The sequence below is a fragment of the Polypterus senegalus genome, chromosome 2 (assembly GCF_016835505.1).
Source record: "Polypterus senegalus isolate Bchr_013 chromosome 2, ASM1683550v1, whole genome shotgun sequence".
NCBI lineage: Eukaryota > Metazoa > Chordata > Cladistia > Polypteriformes > Polypteridae > Polypterus > Polypterus senegalus.
Genome location: NC_053155.1, coordinates 117,690,790 through 117,704,221, shown reverse-complemented (window position 1 = coordinate 117,704,221; position 13,432 = coordinate 117,690,790).

The window sequence follows — 13,432 nt, the reverse complement described above, 5'->3', positions numbered from 1 at the left end:
AAGTACAATGCATAGAATATAACGACTTGTAATAAGGAACACAAAAAAGCATGTAATGTGACATCAGCTTTACTCACTTCCCCACATCATGTCATTGCATTTTTCCTTCTCCTGGTTACAATAACGTGTTGCAATATTTCAGAAATTGATACATTTATATTGATGAGCTGAATGTATAGCACTTAGTTTCATAGTTCAAATATTTCTTTAAGTAATGAGTAACCTAATGAAATATTTATTGTATTAAAGTAAAAAATACCTGCATTATTATTATTGACTGAGTGTAAGGCAAGAAGCACATGTACCAGTATGCAGGTCCTTTGCAGGACTTAATTGCACAGCTAAGCAGAAAAGAGTGGATTGTGTGCAATGAAGTAAAAGAAACACATTAATAAAGTTTACATCTTGCTATTTGTTATGGATATATTGAAAGAGTATGATCAGGAAGTGACATGAGTAGTAACATGATAGTTATAATTGGATACTAACCTGTTCTGTTTCTCTTCTCAGTACTCAAATGTGGCACTTGGTGCCACGGCCCACCACCCAAGTTGTTTTGCCAGCCTAAGGTAAAGTCATCCCTGATGGAGGATCACAAGAATCGTGGGAAAGAGGGGTCCTTTCATCAGATTAGCGCTATTTCAGCTGTGAAATGGCCAAATTGGGGAGGCAGCTTGATCGATGAAGTCTCCAGGGGCCTCATGCATAAATGGTGCGTACGCACAGAAATGTTGCGTAAGAACAATTCCATGCTCAAATTGCGATGTATAAAACCTACACTTGACGTAAAGCCACACACATTTCCACGGTACCTCATACCCTGTCATACGCAAGTTCTCCGCTCGGTTTTGTAGACTGGCGGCACCCAGCGTCAAAGCAGTGCTACTGTTCCTGTGTGGTTATTCTTTCTTTTCCTGACATGCCATTATATATACACTGAAATTAATTATTAATTAATTAATTATTCATTATTAGTGTAATGGATCTGATTGTAATTAACTTGTAACAATATAATGGTCCAGGGAATAGCCATAGTATTCCAAAACTATAACTGCTTTAGTGTTGTTACTCTCCCTACACCATCTTCTTCTTCTTTCAGCTGCTCCCGTTAGGGGTTGCCACAGCGGATCATCTTTTTCCATATTACTCTCACTGCACCACTCGGAGTATTTATATCGCTGTATCTGAGTGTGAATCACAGCAGCAGCTGATCGGAAGGAGAATTATCGGTATAGAACATCAAGCACATGCTACCTCAGCCACTGCAAAACGTTTCAAGGCCTTTCCTATACGGACCTTGTGGTTCAGAAACAGTTTCATCCCAAGAACTATAAATGCACTCAATCAATTGCTCCTTGTAGAACTGTTTGTACTTATAAGTACAATTAGCCCACTGTAAACTTGCACTACAGATATAATATTGTACAACCTGAGCCACTTTATAAAGCGTGTATTTACATATGATGACGATATTATTTTTAAGATGAAATGCAGCAAAATATGTTGATTATATTATACAGATAAAACTTTAACTTCATTTAAATAATCTGTATTGTTAATAATTAAACATGTGAGGACACGGTGCCGCAGCACTAGCAAGTTCACGTATTGTACCTGCCTCGCGCTATATATTTACTGAGGCTAGTGCGACACTGGAAGGATAGACAGATAGAATAATTAAACACGTACTATGAAGATATTTCAATGTTCCTTAAAAGTTTTGGAGAATCGTCGTTGTAAGCTTACGGATGGCTTAACGTCTATTACAGAGCTGATTGCGTGGCGATTAGTTACTTGGAGAAAGAAAAGTAAGGACAGCAATTGGAGGTTAGTACGTTTGAAAGAGTACTGCTACAATAAATTATTTTGTCGAAGGTCGCGCATGGTGCAGCAGCATCTTGTGTGAGACATCGTGTTTCCATGTTTAATAACATGCTTTCATTCCAATCATCATGAAAATGATATCACGTATATATCTCAGTATTTTAATTATTCAGAGAGCTGTAATATCACGAATGTAATGGATTCTGTGTCCTCTCGGAGAAAGAAAAAGAACTGGAGCACATAGTGATTCACACACATAGAGCACATTGAAGATCAAATACAAAACAAAGCATTTAACGTGCTACTTTAGTTACAATGGGATTTGAAGAAACTAGTAAATTAAACGATTTTAAGATGAAGTTTATGATGTTCTACTTTAATGACAAAATAAACTACGTGATTAAAGTGGAAATTTTGAGATTAAAGTTGACATTTCGTGCTTTTTCCCCACTGTGTGCCTATTTTTTTTTCTCTGTACCCTAATAAGCTTTCATATGACACTCAGACGGTGGGCTACAACTCGCCTTTTCACGGCGACTTTGATATGTGACTTCTTTTTTATTTTGGCACTGTGCAACTTTTGAGTTTCTCCGACACGCAATGTCACTCGATCAACTTCTTTTTGTTGATTATACCACTGTTTAAACCAAAATATAGTATGTTTTTCCTTTGCCTCCACTTGGTATTCGCTGAAATTCTTATATTTTCCCCCATGCTTTTTCCATTGTCTTTTCACAGAACGCTGAGCTTAAGGGCTATTTATACTGATTTGCATATTCAAAGAGGCATAATTCTGGGAGGAGTTGGGATGAGTCAGCACGTGCGCGTGCACGAGCGTTACTTTTCACGCTGACTGGGATTTATGTAGATGAAGAATGCGGAAGTTGGCGAACGCACAGATTCCTGCATCTGGATTTTTCTGTGTGTAAGCACATTTCGGCTTTTGTGCTTACGTCATGTTATAGTGTGAATTCTACACACAACGTTATGCATGAGGCCCCTGGACTCTAAACAAATCCAAATCATATTATGTGATATCATCTACTGTTAAATTCTACTCCATACTTCTAGAATTTTTATTTTTATGCTGTATTGAGGATTTGTTCTGTTCTGTGTTTTGTACTGTATTGTATTGACCCCCCTTCTTTTTGACACCCACTACACACCCAACCTACCTGGAAAGGGGTTTCTCTTTCAACTGCCTTTCCCAATGTTTCTTCCATTTTTTCCCTACCAGGGTTTTTTTGGGAGTTTTTTTCTTGTTTTCTTAGAGAGTCAAGGCTGAGGGGCTGTGAAGAGGCAGAGCCTGTTAAAGCCCATTGCGACACTTGTTGTGTGTTTTTGGGCTATACAAAAAATAAATTGCATTGCACTGTAATTGTAAGTGGCTAGTACTCATACCGTGAATCTTCATGAGCTTGCTTTGAGGATGTTAAAAATGATATGTGTTGTAAGTTGCTCCATAAGAGGCAGGGCCACCTCTCAATATTTGTTGAGGGACTCGTGACAGACCTATAAGGGCTCATGAGAATTAAAGCCCCTCACGGTACATTGCATGCACTTGGGTGTTAGTGTTTTCTCCTCTTATTGTTTATTCTTGTACTTTATATTTTTTTTTACCTTTTGACGTCTTTTTTTTTTTTTTTTGTGCTGTTTAAAGATTTCAACATTTTGGTTAACAGATTGGGACTCGGTTACCAAGGATTGCCTTTTTTGGTAAATCATTTTTGCACTTTTCAGCATTTTGTTGTACAAGTCACTCCTTCACATTCGTGAAAAGACCCCTGTGAATGTATACATTAAAAAATAATACTATGGCTCATCTGATTGTGGTGGGGTGTGTCCAGAGCTAGTTCATCCATTAGGGGACATAGGTGGCTGCCTAAGACACAGTTATCCAAGAGACGCTGTTTATGAAAGTTAGGGGAACATAAAGGTACAGAGCGATGGTGCTTGAGTTACATAAACCGTATCTCCTCACTGTCTGGAGTGTACTCTGTACCTTTCTGTTATGTCTGTGCTGTGGACTGCAAGTACTTGAAGTTTAATAATGCTATAAAGGCGTTATGGACATGTCCCATACCTCCCCCTAGCTTAAGGCTTCAACCGGCGCTGAGCATGTCAAAGAGGCATATGTTTGTAGTTTAATTTATTAATTATTTTTAGTTATTTTTTTACTTACTCTTCTGGGGCGGCATGGTGGTGCAGTGGTAGGTGCTGCCTTGCAGTAAGGAGATTAGGGTTCAAGTCCTGGTGTTAATCCCAAAGTTTGTTTTTTTTTACCAAAAATAACTTTTAATATCAACATTATTTTATACACTTACATTAGCAAATATATAGTATGTATATATTATATGATTTTATGTGATACAAATTGTTTCGTATATTAGTTATATATTTTTGGCTTACACATCATTTGCAAGTTTCTGCGATCTTTTAACAATCTTTAGATATATTCCCATTTGATTGTTCACAGCCAACACAGAATAACCAAAACTGCAAATGTCAAACTCGTGAATCTGAAGGGGCAACTGTATTGCATTTATTGTTAATAAAATGTTAATTTTGTAAAAATTCCTTGTGGGATTTGTCAGTGTCAGGATGTGGTCGATAGCAGACTGTTCTGGTTGCTGGTAGGTGAGCAAGTAATCACAGATCCTATTGAGGGGGACCCTAGCAAGGAATTTACCCAGCACAGAGAATAGTATTATCCCACTGTTAAGGTGGATGCTGCATAGGTGATCAATCTTCCCTTTCCAGATAGGGATGTCAAGTACTGTTTTCCAGTCAGTAAATGGAAACAAAGATTGCAATGCAAGAAGGACAGCCATACCTCCAGCCTGGAGAAGTTCACCCTGGATACAACAGATCCCTGCAGCCTTCCCTACCCTCAGCTGGCTCACCTTTGCAATCTCAGGGAGACTGGGTGGTTCATTGGAGGATCAGCATCAAGAACTGCGGGCTCAGAGTTGTCCATTGTTACAGCTGAAGGATCATCTTTAAACAGCTGCTCAAAATAGCCAGACCAGTGGGTCACAACTTCAGTGTCACCTGTAAGGACCATTCCATCAGCTGCCCTGACTGTGACTCTCAGAGGAACAGATTTGGATGTGCATAATGCTTTGATTCCTATGTAAGCAAGATGTGGGTTACTAGACCATCGGATGGTGCTCACAGATTCCTCTACCAAATGCCTCCTTATCTGCCCTCGCAGCATCCAGGAAACTAAGGGTTCTCATGGAGCGTAAATGTGAAGATAGGCAGAGTTTCTTGCAGCATTTGTTGATTTTCTTAAAATGTTTAAATCAATTGATCAAGCTGCCCTGTAGAATATCCTGAGACTTTGCAGGATCCTCCCAAAGCTGCTAGATATAATGGCCGACCGGTACACTGGTACTGTGACTGCTGTGCAGAGTGGAGGCAGAGCCTCTGTGTTTTTCCCAGTTGATTCTGGGGTCCATCAGGGGTGTATTCTCGCTCTTACTCTGTTCAATGCTTGTATGGACTGGGTGTTGGGCAGGGTTGTGGGGTCCAGCAACTGTGGGGCAGCTGTTGGTGAAGAAAGATTCACTCATCTTTATTTTGCCGATGATGCTGTCATCTTTGAGGAGTCAATGTAAGCTCTGATTGGTGCTCTTGAGAGACTGATCAAGGAGTCTGAGAGTGTGGGCTTGTGAGTGTCCTGGATAAAAACCAAGATCCAGGACTTTAATGACCTCTTGGCCACAGCCATCAGCAGTGTGTCTGTTTAAGGAGAGAATGTCAACCTTGTTGAGAGGTTTACTTACCTCGGCAGCGACATTCATATCTCTGGTGACTCCTCCTATGAAGTCAGTAGATGGAATGGGAAAGCATGAGGTCGCTGGAAAGGGGTGTGTGGCACTCCCAATATCTTTGCAAAATGATGAAGGTCCAAGTCTTTAGAATCTTGGTACCTCCTGTTTTACTATATGGTTGTGAGACATGGATGCTCTCCAGTGACCTTAAATGAAGACTGAACTCCTTCGGTACAGTCTCTTCGGGGAATCCTTACTCACAGAGTCCCAAATGAGGCACATTGCTAGCACTGTGAGGGAGCATCAGTTACAGCACCACGGCCATGTAGTGTGATTCCCCAAGGGTGATCAGGCTCACAGGATACTCATTGTTGAGGACCCAAGCAGCTGGATCAGGCGAAGGGGACGCCCACATTAACACCTGGCTGCGGCAGATAGATGGTAATTTCCGGGAGGTGGGATTGGACCACGTGTCTCCCTGGGGGTTGACAACCAAGATTCCAAGTTGTGATGGGTGTGACAATGTCTTGTACCATTGTATGCTCCCCAAATTGACCTGATCTGATCTGGATTTGTCTCTGCTCCAGCCAGGGTTACATGCTTCTCCCCCTGGTGACACATTTGAGCTTTTGAAACTATTTGCTTTTTTTTTTTGTACTTTAAAACTTATCTCCATTTTTTGAGGCCTAGTCAGGTCTTAAGCCTCTTTTATTTTCCTGGGTCGGGTTTGCCTTGGGTGATATCTATTCTGTAGTAAATTTATTTTTGTGTGTGTTGTTGATGAAGCTGGTTTATTAATAATTTTTATGCACTACTGTGTAACTAAAATGTATTTATTAAATTAAAAAGTATACATTAAAGTGTAATATTTGATGTTTTCGTATTTTGTATCTTATACTGTGTAACTAAAATGTATTTACTGCTTTACAGTCCTATGTAAAATTATGTTACATATTTTTATTACTTGTCTTGATGTACAGTATTATAAATGGTGGATTGGAGTAATGGTAACTTGAATGTTAATTACACTCGGTGTACCTGGCTAGCTTTAAATAGCCTGAGTAAACTTTGTTAGTCTCCTTTTTGCAGTTACTGCAGTCATTTCATCAAATTAATGTAAATAAGTGTATTTAGTAAACACAACATGTTATTTTTAAGTTGGATGTATTTAATTCAGTTAGGTGGGAAAAACTTAACTGAATAAAATTCATTTAATCCGAATACAGTATTTATTTTTGAGGGCACCTTCTCCACTTTTCTTGCTACTCTTTTTGCTTTCTTGTATATAAAGTATAGGGAAAGTATTGTAATCATCCAAACATTTGATGTTGAGATTTTGATGAATTTCGACATTTTAGACTTTCTTGTATACGAAGTGAAAGGGAAAGTACTGGAATCCTCCAAAAATTCCTTTTCGAGATTTTGATGAATCTTGATGTTTTAGACCTCCCTGAGTCCGAAAATACCATTTTTGGAATTGTGTCTCTGTGTGTGTGTGTGTGTACACAATAACTTGAGTACGCTTTCACTTAGGTCAACCAAATTTTGCATACAACTATTAGGTATAAAACATTTTTGGGCTATTTCCTCTAACTGGAAGTGACACTTTACCTGAACACATGCTTGATTTTATTTTTATTCATGCAGCTGCAGAGTCTGATTTATTCAACTTTACATTTATAATAATTCTTTCATAAATTATGAATTTGATTTGATTTGTTGTTGATGGTTCTTTAATGTACATAATATAAAAATATAATCATTGTCTTGCGGTTTACTCCTGAAATATCCATACCCATATCTGAGTATACAAGAACGTCTAGGGGAGACCACTCCTGATTTTTATGTAAGTAGTTGAATTTGCCTAAAACTGGATCATTTTCTTCATCTTCTAACCTATCCAGTTCAGGTTGTGAGGGTGAGAACTTGCAATGAGCAGAAGTTGAGAAGCCAGTCCATCTCAGGGCACACTTAAACACACCCCAGGCTAATTTAGAGTCCCATAATAATTCAGCATGCTTGTTTTGTGTTGTATTTGTGAGAAAGGAGAAAAAATATATAGACACAAGGGGAACATATAAACTGTACACAGATAGGGATCAGGTTGGAATTTGATCCCAGGACTATGAATCCATGGAGAGCAGTATAAGTCAATCATTTAGGTGGAGACTCTGAGTGCCTTCAGTTTTTGGATGTGTTATTTTCAATTTACTGCACTTATCAATTCTTTTCCCTTATAGATCTGCATATGTATCCAAGTAAAGTTAACTGGTGGCTTTAAAATGGGGTTGGATGTGTGTGTGTGTGTGTGTGTGTGTATGTGTATGAGTGGGCCTAGCAATGAAATGGTGCCCTGTCCAGGGTTGGTCTATGCCTTGAATTTTCCTGGAATATACTGTACCTACATTACCCTGAATTGTAATAAGTGGCCTTGTTATGTTTATCTTTGAATTATTTTATTTGATTTAATAAAGAATGATCTCAGGGCCTGATAGTCTATCCATGATGACCGTGGGAAATAGCCAGGGGGTCATGGCCCAGTAGCTTCCTCGCTGCAAATCACTGTATCTGCCTTTCCCCTTGTCTAGATGATTTATTGAAATGCTATTCATTAAGTGAAATAGAGGTCAAAAGGTATACCTTAAGAGACTATGAAAACACCTCATTACTCAGTATAGACACAGCACCTTAAAAGAGAATGTAGCAAGAGACGGATGCTAGCTTTGTTGATATCTTTTTTAAGCAGACTTTTTACCTTACATATTGTTCTTCCCTCTAGGATGCCATTTTCAGAACTGTGAGTACAAATAGCAAGTGGACCATTGACCTCAGGACCCAAAGTTTAAAGACTGGTCTAACCTTTGTCCTGTGGTTGATAATTTTTCGTGGACTTTCACAGATCAGGTGGTTGTGACATATATGCTTGTGACAGTTTACAGTCCTTTGTAATGAAGTGCAGTTGCACTGCTGGGGAGTTGTATGTCTCCAGCATGGCTGGAGTTGAGTGCTCTAACAAAGTGATTTCCTGCTTAAAAGACACATTATTTTCATGTGACGTATTTGCCACATAAAATGGCAAATCAGTCACTTGTGACAATGCAATATACACTTAAATATAAAGACAGTGGCATAACTAAAGGTAGTGCATGTGGGCCCATATGACTATGGAGTAGTGACTGTGCAATTGTTTTTTTTTGCAAGGTTTTATTATTAACATGCTTGTCTACTTGAAATCTGAATAAAAGGTGGTGTTATCATTCAAACGACTCCATAACAGTGAATTATGACTATAGATCTTTTAGGTAGCTTATATGTTTGACTTGTCTCATTGAAGGTGGTCATTTTTAATTTGTGCTGAATTTAATTTTGCAGATGTGGGGCCTAAATATTTATTGTGTACTAGCGCCCATGTAATTCTTGTTATGCCACAGTGCACAGATATATTGCATGTGACACTAATCAGCAGTAGTCTTTGTATGTTGTGAAAGATGCCCTGGACACAGACAGACACTGAGACCACCAGATGTCCAAATCACACAGGTTTTATTTAAAATCCAGCACACATCACACTGTCCATGCACCAAACACCTTTCCGAGTCCGTTTCTCTCCCGTCTGGACTTCTCACGCCGCCTTTCCTCCAGTCCTCCCGAGCAATGCCTTCTTCTTCCCGACTCTCCTGCTCGAGGGAGGTGGCCTCTTTTATCATCACCCAGATGTGCTACAGGTGCTCTCTGATGAACTTCTGGTGGCACTTCCTGGTGTGGTGAAAGTGCTGGCATCCAGGGCTCCACAATCCTCCGGGCCCCCCCTGGTGGTGACCACGGGCCACAATAGGGTTGAGCTTCCATACTCGGTTCCCGTGGCCCCCATACAGACCAGGGTGGCTGCCCTCTCGTAGTCCTGGGGAGGTGTAATCCCTCTCCTGGTCCTTCCAGGCATCACGGTTGGGCATAAGCCTCCAGTCGTCCGCCACAATGTACAGCTGGATGTGAGGAAGCACTGTAGAGCTACCCTCCTCTAGATATACCTTGTGCTCAGCTCCAGTACTGCACATGTGTTCATGGGGGAAACATGGAAGGAGCAGGAGAGTGTACTTGTTGATAATGTCCATCACTTTCTACTGTACTTACAACAAATGCAGAAAATACATTTGTCCACTTAACAAAGCAGCACTAAAAGACATTTACAGTTTTCAGAAAGGAATCTAGCTCTGGATGTGAAATTCTACTTTCTGAACTGTTATATCTAATAGAAGGATAAAGGGAACTTAAGTCTACTTTGGCAACACCAGGTTTACCTCTGATTGATGGATGAAATCTAAAGCCACTAAAGGATGTGTCCACTACAGATTTCTTTATACTTTATTGCATTACATTGTTTTTTTGTGTGCTCTGTAAAATAGTTATACTTTGTGATCCTGTGGTGGAATTAAAATCTATATCAGTCTTACTGTGTGTGCACTTCCAAAAGTCATGTCTTCACTATAAATGACACCCACTACTGCGAATCATCTTTTCTAGCCTAGGAACATAATACAATGGTGGAGTATGATGTCTGAAAGCACTTGCTGTAGTATCCTTTACTAGAACTCCCATAGGGACCATATTTGTCTTTATAAAGTTAACGCAGCTGTGCTGGTGCAAGGGCATTCTCTGACATAATCTAAAATCTGGTTTCTCCAAACACTTGTGAGTTTCACCAAGAAGAATAATCTTTACCTTTTGTTGATTTATTCACTTTTTCTACTGCTTATTCCTAATTACACTGTGTTTATGTACAGAAGCACTTGCGAAGATTTAAATAAAGTTTACTGAGCTTCTTGTCTTGCTATATGATTGTGAGACATGGACGCTATCCAGTGACCTGCGACGAAGACTGGACTCCTTTGGTAGTTTGTCTCTTTGGAGAATCCTTGGGTACCACTGGTTTGACTTTGTGTCGAATGAGCGGTTGCTCACGGAGTCCTGAATGAGGCACATTACCTGCTGTGACAGTAGGGGGCGCTATCGCTCCCTTGAACGCTCAGGTACCACGCCAGACACCAGGTAAAAGTGCAATAATTCTTTGTTTTATTATAATAATTATGTGCACCAAGCACCCTCCACTCCACACTACTCATAAACCAAATACACACAATAATAAATCAACAATCCTCCACTCCCATACACGTTGCCCTCCTACCACCCAGCTCAGCTCATTGTCTGGGAGTTCCCGTAGTCCTTTTATACTCCCTGACCTGGAGGTGTTCCTGCCCAACAGTCCACAAGTCCTTATTCCTTCCGGGTCAGGGTAAATAGTCCTTATCTTCACCCTGGAAGCACGTCGTTTCTTCCTGTCACGGGATTATGACGTACTTCCGGGTTATAGGGCATACACAAGTCCATGAGCCTCCCTACAGTGACTCCTTGTGGTCCCCAAGGTATCCAGCAGGGCTGGGTATAAAAACTACAGAGTCCATGATGCCCTGCTGGAACTCGGGACACATCTATGCTGTCGGGAAAGATCCTCCTGGCGGCCTGGAGGTGAGGGCCGGAATATGAAGCCGGCCATCCACCACACTGCATTCTGAGAAAGCGTCAGTTACGTCACTATGACCATGTGCAGCAATTCCCCGAGGTTGATCTGGCTCGCAGGATCCTCATTGTTGAGGACCTGAGTGGCTAGACCAGGCCAAGGGGTTACCCACGTAACACCTGGCTGCAGCAGATACTGGGTCATTTCTGGAGGGTGGGACTGGACCGCGTGTCTGCCTAGGGAGTTGCCAACCAGGATACCAAACTGTTTCGTCGTTTGGTGGGTGCAGCAACACATTGTACCAGTGCATGCTCCCCAACCTGACCTGATCTTACTGAGAGTTCAAGACAATGGAAAAAATGATAGCATTCCAGCTTGCTTAGTATACATAGAAGCAAGTTGAGAGCAAAAGAAGAATGAACATTTTCAACACAAAGTGACTGTCCTGGATCAGATACCAGTAAGCACAGCACAAGAAATGTAACAGAGCTCAGGTTGAAGTGCAATCCCCTTCTCAAGCATCAATTTTTATATGAGCTACTGAAATTCAAGTGATAGAGAACCAGTGCTTAGCAAAAGGTCATGTTGTGATACTAATACAATGTAAAAATCAGAAATGTTACAACCAGAATGTTATAAATTTTTTGGTTTTGACATACTTGATACAATTATTTTTATTTTATATTAATTTCAACTTTTGTATTAATTTTGATGATATTCTGGAGACACATTTTTATGTTTAGCCTTTTGTATAGTCAGTGAGAATTTGTGACTATTGTTGCATGCCCACTGGCCATATTATTTGTAATTGCTAATGTCAATTGGCACCCATGGGGTGTGGAGGTCACATGACACATGATATCATTACTCTCCGTCTGTTTAAAATGGCAGTATGCAGTTTCTTATTATTCAAGTATTATATGAATTCTAAAACTTTCAAACATTTTGGGAAATAGAGAGAGACTTTAATAATTGAGTTAGTGTGAAAACTTTCTGCAACATCTATTTTGACAACAATTTTACATTATCATTTTACTTGTGGTGTTATTTTGCATAGGGTGAAAAACATAGGCTTGTCCTAATGAGGGTAGTTAAACAAGTTGGGCAACCTTTCACGATACATAACAAAGCATTCAATTTTACTCTACTGACCTAAAGCAAAAGCAGGCAGCATCAGACAACAGGTCGATTTAAAGGATTTTTATTTACAGCATATAAGAAAATATTTTAAAAGAAAAAAGTGATATAGCTATATCTGAGGGTGTTCCTTAATAGAAGTCCCTTGTCAAACAGCTGGGACAACCTGCCTGTTTGATTTTTAGCCACCTACCGGATTCACCTTTCAGGCCATTGACATCTCCCAAGCAGTTACAGGCTCTACCCCTCCCTTTAGCTATATGTGTATAAATAAGATGCCAGCTTATTAGACGGCACACATAACATGCTCACAAAGTGAAATTACAACCAGAAAAATGCTTAAAAAAAAAAAAACTGAGGTGAAAATGCGGAAACTCTGCACAACACCCTAACTGAGAAACAAACCTGGCTCCAAGGCATCAGATACCTTAGTTAGAACCACTGTTCCAGCATTCATTTATTAATTTTCGAAACTCACTCATTCCAATACAGAGCTATATAGAACCTATCCATGCACCAATGGGCACCTCTTCTGGGCAGAGAAGCAGTCAATTACAGGGCACACTCATATGTAGGCACACATTGGGATTTGTATGGAAACTTAACTACTTAACACAGGAAGACATGGGGAAAACATGCAAAGTCTACACAGAGTGTAACGCAGACTGAGATTTGAACCCAATACCCTAAAACTTTGAGGTAGAGCAGCTAACCAGTATATATATGACAGGTGTCATTTGTTACCTTTATCCTAGGTGCTAAACCTATCATTAAAACATTACATTATACCACACAATTAAAAAACAAAAATAAAACCAAAAGAAACAGGTGATATATTCATTATGTATTGTAAAATATTTATTTTATTAAATGGTATATAATACATAATATTATGTAATGTTAATAATAATATGCTTTCTTAAGTATGTATTGTTTTGAATGTAACTGAAGGTGTTGATGAAGGGTGAAGTTAAAATGATCATCATAAAGATAGGTAAGAAGAACAAATGAAACAAAGCAGTATTAGTAACATCAAAGGAAGACCTCACTGTGCTCTCAGATTAGTCAAAGCAGAAAATACAAGACTTTATTCCATCACTCCTTTTCACAGAGTTAATTTTATAAACCTTTTGCAAGCTTACTATAAGCCAAAGTAAGAGTTAAAAGTTACTTGGGAGTC